This window comes from Rana temporaria, chromosome 3 (assembly GCF_905171775.1).
Source record: "Rana temporaria chromosome 3, aRanTem1.1, whole genome shotgun sequence".
Lineage (NCBI taxonomy): Eukaryota > Metazoa > Chordata > Amphibia > Anura > Ranidae > Rana > Rana temporaria.
Genome location: NC_053491.1, coordinates 367,696,444 through 367,712,003, shown reverse-complemented (window position 1 = coordinate 367,712,003; position 15,560 = coordinate 367,696,444). Strand labels below are relative to the sequence as shown.

At 45.5% G+C, this 15,560-nt stretch overlaps 1 long non-coding RNA gene across 1 annotated transcript; it reads left to right on the top strand.

Annotated features, from left to right (window-relative positions):
• Nucleotides 1–6,120: 6,120 nt before the first annotated feature.
• Nucleotides 6,121–12,591, top strand: LOC120932760. Its single transcript, XR_005748029.1, has 2 exons — nucleotides 6,121–6,162; nucleotides 12,160–12,591. It is a non-coding gene; the product is annotated as an uncharacterized LOC120932760 (long non-coding RNA).
• The last annotated feature ends 2,969 nt before the right edge of the window (nucleotides 12,592–15,560 follow it).

Sequence of the window (15,560 nt, the reverse complement as noted above, 5' to 3'; positions counted from 1 at the left end):
TGGCGGCACCAGTCCACCAGCCTCCCAAGGTGGGTCGCCTGGTAGTATGCACGGAGGTCAGGCATAGCCAGGCCTCCGTGCTTTTTCGGGAGTGAGAGTGTCTTCCTGCTCAGTCGGGGGCTTTTCCCTGCCCACAGAAATCTGGTGAAGGCGCTGTGTATTTGTTTAAAAAAGTCACCCGGGATCAGTATCGGGAGGGCCTGTAGGAGGTATAAAAACTTCGGCAGTACCGCCATCTTAAGGATGTTACAGCGGCCCAGCCATGAATGTAGGCCCCCGTTCCACTGGTCAAGCAAGTTCTTTACCGTCGCAAGGAGTGGTGGAAAATTTAGGTGGAAGAGTCGGGCGAACGACGGCGGTATGTAGGTGCCGAGGTACTTCAGGGCCCTATCCGTCCATTTCAGGTCAAAGCTCCCCCTGAGTTCCGCAAGTCTGTGTTGAGGAATCCCAACACCCATGGCCTCCGATTTGGTGAAATTAATCCTCAAGTTTGAAAGTCGGCCGTATGTGTCAAACTCCCGCATAAGATGCGTCAGGGAGGTAGAGGGGTCCGAGAGTGTAAACATCAGGTCATCTGCGTATGCAGAGACCTTATGTTGCTTTTTGCCCACTGTCACCCCCGATATGTCCGGGTTCCGTCGAACATGACACAGGAAGGGCTCGAGGGAGAGGGCAAAGAGCAGGGGCGAGAGAGGGCATCCCTGCCTCGTGCCATTGGATATCGGGAAAGCCTCCGATATCACCCCGTTCGCCTTAACTCTGGCCGTTGGTCCCGTATAGGCGGCTCTCACCCAGCTCATCATTCTGTCCCCCAGGCCCACATGCCTCAAAGTTGCGAACATGTATTCCCAGTTCACCCGGTCGAATGCCTTCTCGGCATCTGTCCCCACCATCACGCAGGGCTTCTTGCTACCAACTACCACATGTAGTAAGTTAAGGACCTTGATGGTGTTGTCCCTGGCTTCTCTTGTTGGGACGAACCCCACCTGATCCAAATGGATCAAGCGGGGAAGGTGTTGCTGTAGTCTGGAGGCCAAGATCTTGGTGAATATTTTCAGATCTGCGTTTAAGAGTGATATGGGGCGGTAATTCCCACACAGTGAAGGGCCTTTCCCCTCTTTAGGTATCACCGAGATCTGGGCCTGGAGCGTGGAGCTGTGAAGTTTACCTCCCGCTCCAAGATCGTTAAATAACTTCACCATTCGTTGTCCCAAAGACGGCAGCAAGGTCTTATAGTACTGTACAGTGAGGCAGTCCGGTCCAGGGGCTTTGCCTTTTTTAGTACAGCCAAGGGCGAGCTGGAGTTCTGTCAGGGTAATGGGTTCTTCCAATTCCCCACAGGCCTCTGTCTGGAGTGCAGTCATGCATGATCTGTCAAGGTAATCCGTCACTTGGTCGTGTGTGGATGTCGGGGTGTGTAGGTTATATAGGGCCGTATAGAACGTTCTGAACTCACTAGTAATTTGGTGGGGTAAAGAAGCCCTCAGTCCCTCCGGGGTAGTCACATGTGGGATGTAGGACGCTTGGCGTTGTGTGTGGAGAGTCTGGGCCAACAGTCGCCCGCATTTATTGCCCGACTCATAGACCTTCCTCCGGCACACTTGTATCGCCGTTTTTGCCTTGTACTGCAGGATATTGGTAATTTGTGAGCGTACCATGTCCAGGTCTGCCCCTACTCGGGTAGACGGGGCCGCCTTATGGGCTGTTTCCAGGGTCCGCAGCTTATCCAAGAGCTGGTTCAATTGTATCGTCCGCTTTCGTTTTAGTCTGGCCCTGTGTTTAATCAGGACCCCTCTAATGACTGCCTTATGGGCCTCCCAGACTACTCCGGGGTCACCCTCCGGCGTGGTGTTGAGCTCAAAGTATCGGTCTATCTCGGCAACTACGTCTGCCAAGACCTCCGGGTCTTGTAGGAGACTTTCGTTGAGTTTCCACGTAGCGTTTTGCCCTGCGTTAACTTCCGAGAGCGCGTATTTCAGTCCTACCGGAGCATGGTCGGACCACGTAATCGAGCCAATTGATGTGTCTTTAACCGCGTGTAGTTGACCATGTGGGACGAGGAGGTAATCGATGCGTTAATACGACTGATGAGGTTTGGAGTAAAAAGAGTAGTCACGCTCCCCGGTGTGGAAAAGTCGCCACGTATCGATCAGCTGTGCGGAATGTAACGCCGTTCCTATACATTTGCGCATGTCGCGTGAGGTAGATGACAGTCCCGCGGATGTGTCTTCTAGCGGGAAGAGGGGGATGTTTAAATCCCCCCCCCAGAATAAGCTGGCCTTCCGCAAAGCGTATCGCCTTTTCTTCCTGTCTTTTAATAAAGGTGTCCTGTCGGGTGTTGGGGGCATACAGGTTCACAAATGTCATATTTCTACCTCCTATAGAGCCTTTTAAAAAAAGGAACTGACCCTCACTGTCTGTCCTTACGTCCTCTAGTTTCCAGGGTACCCGTGCCGAGATAAGGATAGACACTCCACGTGATTTCGCCTCTACGTATGCTGAGTGGTACACTAGGGGGTAGTATCTATTTTTAAGTAGGGGCAATTTAAGGTCCCTGAAGTGGGTCTCCTGTACCATAACTATGTCAGCTTTAGCCCGACGCATATCGTGCAGCAGCATCTGTCGCTTCTCAGGGGTGTTCAGCCCCTTCACATTCAGGGATACAATGTTGAGCAGGTCCATGGCCGCACTTGGGGGGGGGGTGGGGCAGGGGGGGAGTGAGTAGGTGTAGTAGGAGTTAAGGCTAAAGTGTATAGGTTCCCGAGGAGGGGAGTGACAGGGAAGAGAAGAGAGAAAGTAAAGAGCTGACACTAGGGCGTGTAGCTGTCAAATTTGTCTAAATTAGCCCTAACGGCTATGGCACTCGCCGACGTCTCCTCACAGAGAAGATATCGGGGTATAGAGTGCCGCCCTATTCGGGGTAGTGGGTGGACAAAGGCAGGGTACAAAACTGGCTACCCGGCCTACTCCCTTATCCTATTCGTGCATATATGCATAACGTACACATACATATACTTATTGCGTAACACATATCGGCATTGCAGATAGAACGGTCGCAATGCCACAATCAGTATAAAATCAGTATAAAATCTTATGAAACAGGTCAAACAACATTCAAGTGAGCCTAGGTCATAGTAAACAATAGTGCAAGAGAAAACATAGTGCAGATATCTGCCTCAGCAGGTCGTGCATAACTAAAGTGGAGTATACCTGACAGGACGCTCCCTCTCTCTGGGTCCCACAGAGGATACCCCCCCCGCCCTCCCATGTCCACATGCAGATGTAAAAGTTCATTGCCTCTGCTGGACCTAGTGGCAATCTCCTCAGTAAAGTCCAGCATACACCAGGGATGTGACATCCCATTCCCGGCCATCAAATCCCCCACCCCCAAAACAGCACCTTAACAGTCCTAGGTTTGTGGGGTGTAGCACATGTTTCCGTAGTTGGCTGGGGGTCTCCGTTAATCAGGCCTCCCCACCCCCACCCCAGCAGCGCGGTGGTGGGTGGCCAGGTGAGGGTGTGTGGGTAAGGCAAGCGTGAGGGCTCCGTGGGCATAGGTGCGTGGGGTCAGAGAAGGGGAGACATGGCCCAGGGCCTACTCACGTGGCTCCTCCTGTGATGCCGATCGATTCCTCCGTCTTCCGCGGTGTTGGCGGTGTGGCTGTGGGCCGCGACGAGCTGAGGGTCCAGATCTTCCGGGCGTTCTCGGGAGAAGTTGTAGCCAGTTGGGCACCCGGATTGGCTCTGCCTCCAGGAAGCGGAATAGCTCCGGGAGGTCCGCCGGCGTCTGCAGGGTGAAGGATCCTCGGTCACTCCGGAAGGTCACCGATAGCGGGTATCCCCATCTGTAGTTCAGGTTCTTCTGTCTGGCCAGGTCAAGGAGAGGGCGGAGCAGGGCCCTGTGACGCAGCGTCGCTCTGGAGAGATCCGGTGGGATCTTGATCCGAGTGCCCGCATGGTCTGCCTCTCCATATTCCCAGGCTCTCCTGAGGATCGCCTCCTTTTGGGCATAGCGGTGTAGCCTGCAGATGACGTCACGCGGCCTCTCCGGGTCAGTCGGCCTTGGTCCCAAGGCTCTGTGCACCCGATCAAGGATGATCTGCTCCTCCGGTTCCCCCAGCACCGCTCTAAACAACTCGGTAACCGTCCTACCGAGGTTTTCGCCATCAGCTCCCTCTGGCATCCCCCGCAGCCACAGATTATTGCGGCGGCTACGGTCTTCGACATCCTCCAGGTGGAGCTGCAGGTCCACGGCTGCGTCGCGGTGGAGGTCTCGGGAGTGTTCCAGCGCTGCCACCCTGGCCTCCAAGGAGGACACAGACACCTCTCCGGACGTCACCCGCTCTGCTAACGTGGCGACCTCCCCACGGACTTCCTGGATGTCCCTGTTGTGGGTTTCCTCCAGGCGGAGGATAAGGGACTCGATATCCGAGCGCGTCGGGAGGGCCTCAATGTCCGCACGTGTCGGCAGGGCTAGCAGCAGGGACCTGATCTCCTGGTCCTGCATCTCTGTGCCGGTCTGCTGATCTTCGGGTGTCGTGGTGTCAGAGGCGGCTCGATGTGGTTTCAGGGGTGCCGCTGGTTGTTCGTCAGGAGGTAAGCCGGGGTCCGTCGTTAGAGTATGGGCCTCACGCTGGGGTCCGCTTCCTAAGCCACGTGGAGCAGTTGCCTTTGCTCTGGGGGATTTGCCCTGTAAGTTGCAGAAATACTTGGAGATTCCTCCCGATTTCACCTTGGATGGTGTCTTGCCAGTCGTTGCCCTGGTGCTATACCTTTTTGTTGGGTGCATACCGGTATTTAGCTGTGTTTTTGCTGGTTTTGGGGACTTTCTGCCGGGAGCTCAGATAGAAAGCAGCTTCACACAGCCATGTCCAGGCCACGCCCCCCCTATAGAGCAGCATATGTATTCTTACTTGAATGTTGCTGTGCTTTGTGTACATCTTCCAGTAATGAGCAGTAATGAGACTTGACTTGACAAAAATAATTAAAAATGTTGTTTTCTTTTAACATGTAAAAATGACATACACTGTTGAAAACTAATTTGTTCATGAAAAATGTTCATTATTGCTCTTTCAAATTTTCTCATCACTACAGTGGAAAACAAACATTAATTTGACATCCACTATTCGAGTGAATGTTCCACAAACGAAAGCTAAGTTCACTTTTGAAACATGTTACACTTGTTTTAAGGGTGGGACAGGTTCCAGCATCTGCAGCTCTCCCCCTGTTGTCCCATCTGCCCCCCTCCATGTGACAGCAGGCTAGGGATCTTCTCCCAGCACCTGCTGTCACTATTTGAAAACAGCGTGGATGTGCAGGGCTCCACCCACATCAACAGCTTTGTCAATCATTCACAGTTTCATTCATTCATTCACAGTTACCTCCATGCACACCTGCCCTTAATCTATCCACTGCTATCTGTTCTCCAATGTGCAAGATTCTTACATTATAGAGTTAGGACCACAGTTTACAGAGGAGCCTTGATGTGGGCACTGCAGGTTACGCATATATTTGTGTGAAAAGAACTGTTATATCGCGTACACACGATCAGAAATTCTGACACGAAAACTGTGGGGGTTTTTTCGACGGAATGTTGGCTCAAACTTGTGTTGCATACACACGGTCACCACAATTCCGACCATCAAGAACGCGGTGACCTACAACTATACAATGAGCCGAGAGAAAAATTAAGTTCAATGATTCCGAGAATACGTCGAATTGATTCCGAGCATGCGCGTTTTTTTGCTCGTCTAACTTTTCTTGTCAGAAAAATTGAGAACCCGCTCTCAAATTTTTGCTGTTGGAAAGTCAGATGGAGCCTACACACGGTCAGAAATTTCAGCCAAAATCTCACATCAAACTTTTCTTGTCGGATTTTCCAATTGTATGTACGCGGCATAAAACATAGTCAATTTGGTTGCTTTGCAGTCTAGCTGGTAAGTGTGCTGGTAAATCTTTTGTTTGTTCAAGATGTGCATTGCCCTTTCATGTGCATCTTACTGCAAAGGCTAGTTATAGGTTGGGATTGTTGCCACTTTTTTGTATAAATGTCCATAGTCATAGGCATAATCCCTGTGGAACTCAAGAGTTGCTAGCTGGCAACTGCAGCAGCTTTTTGTTTATCCTCCAGACCGTATCAATGAGCTAAGCCCAATGTTAAAGGTAATACCGCCACCCAGGTGTACTTCAGGTAAATGCAGGATACATTTCAGTAACCCCCGGAATTCCGTGAGAAATCAAAATGAGACACAAGAAAGCATTTAAGTGTTCATTAGATCTCTAAAGTTTATTCTCTCAGAGGGACTTATATATAGAAGAAAAATAGGATGGGCTGCATATTATTGTCTGTAGATTTCATACAAACTTAGTATTTTCTTATCAAGATTTAAACCAGCTGAATTTAGTTTTAACAATGGCTAAAAGATGACTTTGCTTATACAATCAGGCTGTTCCATGAATTTAACCACAATGACTTAGCACAAGCAGGGTGTGACTCTATGCAAACTGTTAGCTAATGTAAGTATGTCAAAACACATATAGAAAAGTTAATTTCTACTTAAAAATAAAGTCAGTTATTTATACATTCTATTACAATCCTCTCTTTTATCATGAACGTGATAATCAGAAACCCTGAAACCCCCGACATTCACCTGGGCTACTTCCCATAAATGTATCATTATCCTAAGCATGTAAAAATATAGAACAATAAGCAGATAATCTCAGCTTCATAGCAACTGTCCATGAAATACAAAGGGGGGAGGGGCGTGACAGTCCTTAAAAGCAAGTGGGAGGGGCATGATAGCCTTTAGGCCAAAATAAAAAATAGTCCCAAAGAAAAAAACTTCTGAATATCCAATAAATTCATGAAAGGGAAGGAAATGTCCACATTATAATTCTCATTCGCTGAAACTTTTCCCAAAACTTTGGTTAGATTCTGTGTTTATCCATATTTTACAGAGATCCTTCTACCCCAAAACCCTGCCTCTTTGATAGATAGAACTCGATATCCACAGACAGATGCATTGGGCTAGACTTGGGTCTTTGGGCTGGCGTATCTGGATCTCTCCCTTGTGATGCTCACTGGAATTTCGTAGACCTTGGGCGTGCGTCATGGCTAACCCTCAAGGTGTCTTTCCAGGAATATTTTCCAGCAGGAGTCCGCCTTTACTCATATCAGCACTTCCCATGGCATGTAAACAACAACGATGAACAACAAAGATTTCCATGTAAAAGCTGTAGTCATCTCTTCATCCGGATAGGGTATAGGGCAGGGTATGAATGGGGTATAGGGTAGGAATGGGATGGGCATTTATTCATGTGCAGGGGGCTAGGTGTGAATGCTGGCTGGGGCGGATATTCCTCATCCAACATGAAAAATCACATAATCTACCTGATCAATTAAGGCCTTAACCATTGGAGGTATTTAAAAACAATATTCCTCATTAACTCAAACATAAGTATGCAGGAATATAAAATGTTTCTCAGCAACAGTCTTCATTAGATTCAATATATTTAAACATTTTTTCAAATCCAGTATTACTGCAGGACTTCAATAAAACGTAAACAACTTTTGTTTCTTCTATCCTCGGGACCCAAGTGGACCCGAGGAACTCAGAACAGAACATTTTACCCAAACACACATTCTGACTCAAAAGTCAGCCTCCCAACTGTTTAAATATATCTGATCATTAGCAACAAACAAAACATTGATGGATAAAAAAATATTACATCATTAACACTTTACGATTGAAACTCTGGGAATTGAAAAGGTAAATATATCCAGAATAGTCACTCTGACTGTTATTCAAACAAACTTCCCATCATATTTTAGTAACTCATGAACCCAATATATGCAGCAATTTATTTTGTATATCCTGGTAAAGCCTCATGTACACTGCTGCTGGTAAACAGATGTTTAGGAGCAGTTGGGCATGTTATCTTATCTGTTCATGTTTTATAGTCTTTTCTAGGCAGTTGAGTTTAGAGGCTTTTTCTGGAACCCCAAAAAAATACATTCAGAAGCTGAGTCTAGAGGCATTTTTTTTTTTCAAACAAGCCCAATCACGGCTAAACACGGTAACTCGCGTTTAGCAGCGTTTCGTCTACAGATGTTTTTTCAAACGCTTCTAGACGCAAACACAGCCAAACGTCCGATTTTTTTAGATGCCGGTTTCTAGCTGTCAAGTTAAATTGTTCAGGAGAGGTTTGAACAATTTCCCGTGTACATTGCCTTAATTAACCCAAACTTTTAGGGAAATATATACTATCAGGAACATGGGCATAAAAACCTCTACTCCCCCAGAAAAAGAAAACACAATATGAGACAACTCTTTGTGTACATTTTAAACAAACACTTAAGATACTTTACTAATCAAATAATACCTTGTGCATTCATTAAACACAATACAACCACTTTCTCCTTTTATTCACATCCATTTGGCCATTCCATTCATTCTTCATTTAGAAATGTTTCCCATTTTTGCCCTTTGAACAGCTTTTAAACACCTTTACCATTTGTTTTTTATTTATTTATTTATTTATTTTTCCATATCTCTCATATGTTTCCCTAGTGCATAGGATTACACAAAACTTTAGTTACTTTTTTTTTTTCTTTTACCAACTACAATTCCTCTGGCGTAGCCCCTGGAATACATAACTTCCTTGAATGATGCTGGTTCACACACCTGCGTTGCATTCACACTCCGCACTGCCCAAATAAGTGTGCGTTTTCTAGAAAGTGCGGTCCGGCTTACGTACGAATACAGGTCCATTGACCTCTATGGGAACGCTTCTGAATCGCACATGTCATTCATTTGTGAACAGTATAAAATCCTGACCTGATACTGATGCAATCCTGACCTGATCCTGATCAAAAACTGACATGAAAACGCTGAACAACTACCGTGTCAATTAGCTGTGAAAACAAAGCTCAAATTTGCACCATATATTTGTGAACCCAGCCCTAAAATTGTATTTTACCAAAAAGATATAAAATCAAACATTTTAAAATCCCCAATCATTGTTAAAGGAGTTCTCTGAGCTAAAACTTTTAACCCCCGCTGTGCCCGGGCTGTAAAACTATACAAAATAAACCTTCACTTACCTGCCTACGATCCCCCGTTGTTCCGATATCGCTGTCCCGTTCTCCGGTCCCGGTCTCTTCCACTTCCTGGGGGTCGGTGACTCACAGTGCGCTCAGCCTATCAGCGGCCGCGACGGGACATTGCTGCGGCCGCTGATAGGCTGAGCGCACTGTGAGTCACCGACCCCCAGGAAGTGGAAGAGACCGGGACCGGAGAACGGGACGGCGATATCGGAACAACGGGGGATCATAGGCAGGTAAGTGAAGGTTTATTTTGTATAGTTTTACAGCCCGGGCACAGCGGGGGTTAAAAGTTTTAGCTCAGAGAACTCCTTTAATACAGCCTAAACACAATTAAACCCATTTGCACAAATAACCATTCCCTTGTCTTGTAACAGGCAATGTACTTATACAATGCAAAAGTTCCCCCTTTTTTTTTTTTTTTTTTTTTTTCAACATCAACAAAACTATAATGCCATTTACTGAACACCGCGGAGCCCAGGGTAATTGTATCAATCCCAACAAGAGCATATTTGTTGATACCGAAAAGAAAACAACACCTTTTAACTTCAATAACGTAAGGATAGTAAATTACACAATTAAAACAGTCCCCAAAGTTAGACTCCAAGGATCTAAAGATCTGTTTCCACTACTGCGAGTTGCCGTGCGACTTGACACATGTGAAGTCGCATGACAAGTCAAAACCCATGTATTTCAATGGTCCCTGTTTTAATCTGTGCGACTCAAGTCACAGCGACTCAAAAAGGTTCTTGCACTACTTTGTTCCTACTTCGGTGTGACTTGTTCTCACACGGTTGCATGACATTGCATCAAGAATCGCATTGTAAAGTCGCATTGTAAATCACGCAAATCTGGGGTTGCAATAGTGAAAACAGAGCCTAACTGAAATACTGCATTTATTGGCATATAACACTCACTTTTGTTCCCTGAAAATAGAGCGTAAACTGTGCCTGTGAGTTATACGCAGGGGGCTGTGGAAAGTTTTTTTTCTTGAAACTTCACTCTAAAAGTTAGGGAGCGTGCCATATGCCAATAAATACGGTAATCAAAATACCCCATGTATAAATTGAAATGCTACTCTAAAAAAAATTGTATCTGATCAGATTCCTCAAAAAAAACATTTGGTACCAGCACATACATGTAATTTATTAGTGACGTCACATTCCCCTTTTTTTAATGTTTCCAATTAATTATGTATTGGGCATGGGAGTATGTGCCCAACACATTTTATGAATAGATTGACAATAGTTGCAACATTTTAACAATAAGCATGCTTTCTATATAGATAACTTTTTCTGAATTAAATCCTTCTTTAAAATTCACTCTCCACCTCAGCAAGTCTCTCGGACTCCCTGCATATGGAATGCAAATATAGCAGTATGCTTTGCGCAAAAGCGTTGGCGAAGGTATGGTCTGTGGTTTGATCCCCTCTTTCACTTGAAGTGAAATAGGAGATTTATGCAAGCAGACATATACCTCTGTGTATTGTGCTAAAACATACTGGGCCAGATCCACAAAGAAGTTACGCTGGCTGCTAGGTGGCGCTTCCGTCGATTTCCGCGTCGAGTATGCAAATTTTACGTTGTTTGCGTATCGTTCGTGAATAGGGCTTTGCGTAGAATGACGTTCACGTCGTAAGCATTGGCGTGTTGTGGGTTAATTTCGAGCATGCGCATTGGGATACCCCCACGGACGGCGCATGCGCTGTTCAGAAAAATGTAATTTACGTCGGGTCAAGTAAAATTAACATAAAACACGCCCACATCTTTTACATTTGAATTCTGCGCCCTTACGCCGGCAGACTTACGCTACACCGCCGCAACTTCAGAGGCAAGTGCTTTGTGAATACAGCACCTGACTCTCAAAGCCGCGGCGGCGCAGCACCAATACGATACGCTACGCCGGACTAAAATTACGATCCACTACGCGGATCTGGCCCATTATTGGATAAGAGGAATGACTCAAATAAAGCACCACACACAGATGAGTACCCTACTCTGTCCCTCTCACCTGCCCACTTTAGCAATGCTCTCCTACTTGGCAGGATCAAAGGACATATATCAATTATTCAACAATTTGTTTGCATTATGAAGAAAAAAACAACTTATACTCTAAATTGGAATTCCAAGACAACAACAAACAAACACATAACATGTAAGCATTTTTCTTCTGAGCAGATGGAAGAGAATTCCCTATACCAACAACTTCCCCTTCTTAAAACCATGGCTTGTATAGCATAGCTAAAACCCCATTTTCCCATCTACACCACAGCAACAACATTAATAAACATACATACAAAAGTACTTACCACTCTCACGATATTTGGACTGGAGACCACTGACTGTCCCACCTTATAGTCAGTGTAGCCACACAACAAATAATCTTATCACTTCTACGCGACAGAAAGAAAAGCAAAAGTAGGTTGGGTCACCAAAATATAATCCTCATTTAACCATTTCAGCTCCTTACCAAAAGGACTGTCGTGTACACTTTTCTACAGCGTCCCCAAAACGCTTATAATTATTAGTACCTTCTCAGAGGTACTTTGAGCCTAGGTTCACATTGGAGCGATTTTTCATGCAACCTGAGAGTCTAATTGCATTAAAAATCGTAGCCCATTGACTGCAATGGCACCGTTACCATCGGTGCAACGCGATTTTGCGACGCTGCACCGATTTGCAAAAGCAGTATCTGCACTACATTTTGCCGACTTCAGGTGCGACCTCAATAGACACCCGTGTATGAAGGCATACAGATGTCTATCAAGTAGCACCTGAAATCACGCTGACCTTGCCACTCTGAAATCGCGCCATCTCAAGTGAAATAGCACAATCTCAAAGGAAAATCAATGTGAACCAGGACCTAAAGGCGGATTTTCCCCCAAAAAATCCCCTATACACCAAGGCATGGTTCGTATCCCTCTTCTACATAAGTTTAGTTCAAGGTAAAATTTAAATCAGAGCTAAGGCAAGAGAAGACAGTCTGTCTAAAAGACAAAAAGATTCCTCTTACCAAAGGTGATTTTTTCATCCAACCGCTGCCACCAAATGTTAAAGGTAATACCGCCACCCAGGTGTACTTCAGGTAAATGCAGGATACATTTCAGTAACCCCCGGAATTCCGTGAGAAATCAAAATGAGACACAAGAAAGCATTTAAGTGTTCATTAGATCTCTAAAGTTTATTCTCTCAGAGGGACTTGTATACAGAAGAAAAATAGGATGGGCTGCATATTATTGCATATGTCTGTAGATTTCATACAAACTTAGTATTTTCTTATCAAGATTTAAACCAGCTGAATTTAGTTTTAACAATGGCTAAAAGATGACTTTGCTTATACAATCAGGCTGTTCCATGAATTTAACCACAATGACTTAGCAGAAGCAGGGTGTGACTCTATGCAAACTGTTAGCTAATGTAAGTATGTCAAAACACATATAGAAAAGTTAATTTCTACTTAAAAATAAAGTCAGTTATTTATACATTCTATTACAAGCCCCACCAAATCAAAAGAGCCGAGGAGTGTGATGTAGGTGTGCTGGAGTGTTTAATGCCTCAATGGACGCTCCCTAATGTGTTTTTTTTTAACTGTATCAATATTTCCAGATGGCACAGTTTTACAATCAGACAACTAATATACCATTGAACAGAATGAAATAATGATTTGATAAAGGCCAAACATGATATTAACTGAATGCATATATAACCTAGATCAAGTCCTGAGCTACTAGCCAGGCCTTAAGGGTTTCTCGCCACCAGTTGCCCCAACTGATCCCTACCCTGCACTGCCCCTAATCACGCCCTCATAAATCTCATGAAATAACACTTAAATGTTTTATGCAGAATTAAGCTACAAAAATAAATATTAACAACTTTATCAGTGCAGCCTCACCAGTGTCCATCAATGCAGCCTCACCCGTGTCCACCATTGCGGCCTCACCTGTGCCACCATTGCAGCCTCACCTGTGCCATCATTGCAGCCTCATCTCACCTGTGCCCACCATTTCAGCTGCAGCTTACCTGTGCCCACCATTACAGCCTCAGCTTACCTGTGCCAACCATTGCAGCCGCAGCTTACCTGTGCCCACCATTGCAGCCGCAGCTTACCTGTGCCCACCATTGCAGCCGCAGCTTACCTGTTTCCACCATTGCAGCCTCAGCTTACCTGTACCCACCATTGCAGCCGTAGCTTATCTGTGCCCACCATTGCCGCCGTAGCTTATCTGTGCCCACCATTGCAGCCGCAGCTTACCTGTGCAAAACCATTGCAGCCGCAGCTTACCTGTGCCCACCATTGCAGCCTCAGTTACCTGTGCCCACCATTGCAGCCTCAGCATGAAGAAAGAGAAAAGCCGCTGCATTACAGAGTGGATAGCCGGCTGTTAAAGCCGAGTTTACATTACAATTGCCTCCTCTCTGCTCCACTCCGCTCGTTTTTACACATAGACCCTTCTCCTTACCCTGCTCCTGTGATAGACAGAATGCCAGTCCAATGCTGGGACGTGTTCTGTCTATCACAGGAGTGGGGTCAGGAGGCGGGGGTATGTGTAACCACGAGCGGAGCAGAGAGGAGGCAATTGTAATGTAAACTCGGCTGTAACAGCCGGCTATCTGCTCTGTAATGCCGTGGCTTTTCTCTTCCTTATGCTCTCTTCCCCTAGGGTGATCGATAGGAGAACAGCTCCCGATCAATCCTGCATGCCGGCTGTACTCGTGCCCCCCCTCCCAGGCAGCCCAGCTCCTCGCCAGAAACAATTTTCCACTCGCAAACTGCGAGTAGGCGAGTGGAAAATTTGAGGGCTCACCTAGATAATTTAATTTGACCAATTTACCTGCTGTAAATGATAGGATATGCATGCTTGGTATCCAACTGATCATAATTCTCTTATATTTTTATGTAAACACTTTTTATAGTCAGAATTATGAAAATTGTATGAAACTATTTATGGGCAGCTTGCTTATATGTTTGTATAGGTCACTAACTTCAGTTATTCCAAACAACTTACAATAGGTTGTGGTAAGTCAGCTTTCAAACCTCAACTAGGTACTGTTTATGACAGTCATTTAACCATTTACGACTGGGTGCATTAACCACTTACAGACTATCGCGGGGGTGCCGATGCTTTTGACCGTTGGTCACAATGACCGCTGGCCACGAACGATCGCATGCACAAGAGACAGAACAGGGACGTGAGTGCGTAAACAAATCCCTGTTCTGTTCTGAGAGGAGAGGCAGATTGTGAGTTCCTAATAGCTAGAAATCACGATCTGTCATTTCCTCTAATCTGTCCCATCCCCCCACAGTTAGAACACACAGTCAGGGAACACGGTTAACCCCTTGATCTCCCCCCTAGTGTTAACCACTTCCCTGAAAGTGACATTTTTACAGTAATCAGTGCATTTTTATAGCACTAATCGCTGTATAAATGCCAGTGGTCCCAAAAATGTGTCAAAAGTGTCCGATGTGTCCGCCATAATGTTGCAGTCCTAATAAAAATCACAGATCGCCGCCATTACTAGTAAAAAAATAATAATAATAAAAATGACATAAATCTATCGCCTATTTTCTAGCTATAACTTTTGCGCAAACCAATCAATTAAACGCTTATTGAGATTTTTTATTACCAAAAATATGTAGAAGAATACATATAAGCCTAAACTGAGAAAAAAATAGCTTTTTTTAAACAAAAATTGTATTTGTGTGCGGGCGTAACGTATCCTATTTACGCTACGCCTCCGCAACTTTGACAGGCAAGTGCAGTATTCACAAAGCAAAGTTGCGGCGGCGTAGCGTAAATAGGCCGGCGTAAGCCCGCCTAATTCAAATGTGAAAGATGTGGGCGTGTTTTATGTTAATTTATTGTGACCCCACGTAAATGACGCTTTTTCCGAACGGCGCATGCGCCGTCCGTGAAAGTATCCCAGTGCGCATTCTCCAAATTAACCTGCAAAAAGCCAATGCTTTCGACGTGAACGTAAATTACGCCCAGCCCTATTCGCAAACGACGTAATCGACGGAAAATTCGATGCTGGCCCGACGTCCATACTTAACATTGGCTGCGCCTCATATAGCAGGGGTAACTTTACGCCGGAAAAAGCCTTACGTAAACGGCGTATATGTACTACGACGGCCAGGCGTACGTTCGTGAATAGGCGTATCTAGCTGATTTACATATTCTAGGCGTAAATCAGCGTACACGCCCCTAGCGGCCAGCGTAAATATGCAGTTAAGATATGACGGCGTAGGAGACTTACGCCGGTCGTATCTTAGCAACATTTAAGCGTATCTCAGTTTGAGCATACGCTTAAAGTTGCGACGGCGCGGATTCGGACTTACGATGGCGTATCTACAGATACGCCCGTCGTAAGTCTTTCTGAATCCGGGCCATTGTGTTTTTTTCAAAATGTTCGCTCTTTTTTTGTTTATAGTGCAAAAATAAAAAACGTAGAGATGATCA